This window comes from Elephantulus edwardii, unplaced genomic scaffold (genome assembly GCF_000299155.1).
Source record: "Elephantulus edwardii isolate Elephantulus edwardi_28Jun2011 unplaced genomic scaffold, EleEdw1.0 scaffold00031, whole genome shotgun sequence".
Taxonomy (NCBI): domain Eukaryota; kingdom Metazoa; phylum Chordata; class Mammalia; order Macroscelidea; family Macroscelididae; genus Elephantulus; species Elephantulus edwardii.
This window is the reverse complement of record NW_006399781.1, coordinates 6,120,349-6,124,240: the sequence shown is the minus strand read 5'-3', so window position 1 is coordinate 6,124,240 and position 3,892 is coordinate 6,120,349. Positions and strand designations below refer to the sequence as shown.

Below are 3,892 nucleotides of genomic sequence, written 5' to 3'. Positions count from 1 at the left end.
GTGGTGAGAATTTTTGTCTTCTTGACATGGAGCCTCAGTCCATATTGAAGGCTGCAGTCCTTGACCCGCTGCAGTAAGTGCATCAAGGATGCTTTAGGCAGAATGTTAAATGATCCAGGAGGTATCAAAAGAAGATGGAAGGAGAAACTAGATTAGAAAAAAAAAATCTTTGGGTTTCTCCCACACTCAATCCAGATCTAGTCTATGGTATGTGCTCAAAACATTGTTATCCTATAAATAAAACTACACCAAATTAAACTCTGTAGCTATGCTGTTGTGACTATCTGCCTGTCTAAGGTTTATTTCCTGACATGAATCTTAAAACAGGACAGCTTTCTTTTTCTTGGGCATGTATGACAGGATCCAGACGAGCATGCCTCTGGAAAGAATTCCCTACAGAGGAGAGGAGCCAGATGGATGGGCAAAGCGCCTAGCATTTCTTCTGCTTCCCTCTGCATCATTTCCACTCTGCTAAGTCATCATCATTTAAGTGAAGCTCCCTTGAAGAATTGTTATTATGTGCTGTCAAGTCTACTATGACTCATAGAGACCCTGTGAACAATAGCTCTGTACTCTGCCCTATTCTGAGCCAACCATACCATCTCTGACACACCTGACCCCCATTGCCACAGTCACTGTATCAATTTGTTTCATCTATGCTTTTCCTCTGCTGCGCTGACCCTCCACCCTTCCAAGCATGATGTCCTTCATCTTGGCAACATGACCAAAGTATGTGAAACTGAGTTTCAAAATCCTTGCTTCTAAGTAGCAGTCCGGTTTCACTCTCTCTAAGATGGATCTGTTAAAGGAACAAAAAAACTTGAAATATTAACCAAAATCATTTATAAGCTCTAAGTATTTGAACGATTCTAGTGGAAACTCACCTAATTATGAATTTAAACTGAAGAGAAAAATAGAAGTTTAAAACTAACATTTAAAAAAAAAAAAAAACCAACACACCACCGTGCAGCAGATATGTACATATCCTGGAATAAATTTCTGTGTTTTTTCCTAGAAAACTTAGATTCAAATTCTCTCTCATGCATGTTGTCTTACACTCTTTCCCTTTCCCTCTTTTTGGTTGAGCAGGTCTTTACTGGTGGTACCCCAAGTGCTTGAATTGGCAGACCAAGTGATTCTCCACTTTCCCCCATTAGACATTCCCATGATGTCCCAGAACTCCCCAAACACTTTACACGCCAGTAGTCAACACAATTAATTGCTTATTGTCATAGGTTTAATGTCTTCTTTCCCGCAGGAAACTGTAATTCTTCAGTATGGCACTGACTTAGTTTGTGATATATGCTGAGTACTCAAGTAATTTGCTTGCTTGACTAGTTATCTTCAGAGTAACCAGTGGCAAAATAAAAATGTCTTCCACCAGGGAAAATTGGGCTTTGATGATTACAAAGTGTTGGGAAAAGAGGTTGAATAACTAGGTGAGAAAGCTAAAGGAAAATAAGAAGTGTTTTCTGTCACATCATTGATTTAATCAAAGATTTCATGGACTATTTGATGTTGCTCTTCTACAGAGATATATTGGTTTTCTCAAAATAATTTCTAGGCAAAAAAATCATAATCACATTATTACAGTCAATCAATTATTGACAGTTTTATAAGACCCATTCATAAATCATAATTAACATTTTTAATTCTCTGTCCAAGGAGCTCTGGTGGCCTTGTGGTAAGAAATTGCCTTGAAATCCTGAAGGCAAGAAGTTCAAATCACCGGCTGCTCTGTCGAAAAAGATAGGCAAGAAAGAAAGAAAGAAAGAAAGAAAGAAAGAAAGAAGGAAAGAAAGAAAGAAAGAAAGAAAGAAAGAAAGAATGATAGGCAATCTCCTCCTGTGCGATTAACTTCCTCTGAAAACCTTCTGGAGGGTCAGCTATGGGTCAGTTCCCACTTGATGATACACAACAACAACATTCTCATGTGTAGATAATGACGTGCTAGGCTTTGCCCTTTCACTCTCATTTCTTCTGCCACCATTCAGGTTGTTGTTGTTATGTGTCATTGAGTCGTCTGTGGCGACCCTATGTACACTAGCTCTGAAACCTGCTCTATCCTGAGCCAATATCATCATCTCTGACAGACCTAATCTCATTTCTCCAGACACTGAGTCAGTCTATTTCATCCTGGGGCTTCCTCTTGTGTGCTATCCCACCACCTTTTAAAGCATGATATCCCTCTCCAAGGACTGGTCCCTCTTGGCCACGTGCCCTAAGTATGTGAGACAGAGGCTCATAATCCTTGCCTCCAGAGAGCAACCTGGTTTCACCCTCTCCAGGACAGACCTATTTTGTTCTCCTGGCAGTCCACGGTATGTCCAACACTCTTTTCCAGCACTCAAAGGCATTGATCCTTCTTCTATGATCCTTTGTTATTGTCCAGATCTCGGATGCATAGCAAGAAACTGCAAAGACCATGGTCTATATCAGGCGCACATTGCTCTCCAGACTGACATCGTTGCTCTTCAGTACTCTAGAGAGGTCTCTGTCAGCAAACTTTCCCAATGCAATTTGTCTTTTGATTTCCTGACTGCTGGTGCCAAGAAAGCGGAAGTTATCAACAATCTCTTCTCCATCCATCATGAAGCTGCTAATTGGCCCAATGGTAAAAATCTTTGTTTCCTTGATGTTAAGCTTCAATTCAATAATTATTTGTTGGACATTTATGTATGGCTTATTGGTAAAGAGTTGTGGTGCCATAAAAAAGACAGATGGTTAAAATCTACAAGCTGCTTCACAAAAGAAAAATGGGCAAGCTCCTCATGTGTGATTTATAACCTCTGAAAACCTGCTGAAGATATGAAGCTATGAGTTGATTCCACTTTGAAGTTACATAACAATAGCCATGGTGCTAGGTGATAGGGCTAACAGTCTCACAGGCCTTGCCAGCAAGGAGCTAACAGTTGATGTCCTAGGACACTCACTCTTTCAAAGTGAAATTGTTAACAGCAACACGATTGTAATGAAAACATAAGTGAAAGCACTCATGAAGTTATCAACTGTAAGAAATTGTTGTTAGATACCATTGGGTTGATTCCAACTCATTTCAGACTCAGTGTACAACAGAATGAAACACTTGGCTCATCGCCATTGAGTCAGAACCAACTTGTAGCTGACACTCCAGCGTGGTGTTGGTATGTATAATCAAGTTAGAACTGACTCATAGCTGACCTTTTTGTGGGTTTCAGAGGCAGTAAATCACAAGGCAGGAGAATGCCCATCTTTCTCCCATGGAGCAGCTGGTGGATTTGACCTGCCTGCTGCCACTGGACTAGCAGTGCAATTTCCTACTTGGAGTGTTAAGAGGAAAAGTTTAGAATTTTTTTTTTTAATGTTTTTTTTACCTGCAACTTGAAACAAGCTTGCCTGCTGCCTACGTCACTAATTAGTCAGCTGAGAGCTGGGAACTGTTTCAGTGTGGCAATGCTTCTTACCAATCAGCATATGCACACTTGGTGACCTTGCGTAAAGCAACATCCTATCTGTGGAGAAGGATTTTGCACTCATCTACAAAGAAGTAAGGGTGATGGTGTTGTTAATGTGTTTGTTTGTGCCAAGGGAGGAAATTTAAGGGAAACTGATGTGTCCACATTTTGTTACTTAGCTCAACTGATTTTTACCTGTAGTTATCAAGAAGTGTTATGTGCTAAACTCTGCCTCAGAGGTAGTTGTTAAATTGATACAGAGAAACAACCTCTGTCCCATGATCATTTATTGTATTTCCAACTCCAGTATAGAAAAAGTTAAAAAATAGAGTTGTTGTTGTTGTTGTTAAGTCAGAACTGACCCATAGCTGACCCTCCGGTGGGTTTTCAGAGGCAGTTAATCACATGGGAGGAGACTGCCCATCCTTCTCCCATGAAGCAGGTGGTGAAGTAAGACT

The 3,892-nt window shown here is 40.4% G+C and overlaps 1 pseudogene; it reads left to right on the top strand.

Annotated features, from left to right (window-relative positions):
• LOC102869406 overlaps window positions 1-1,219 on the top strand; it is a 10,457-nt pseudogene extending 9,238 nt beyond the window's left edge.
• Window positions 1,220-3,892: the final 2,673 nt, after the last annotated feature.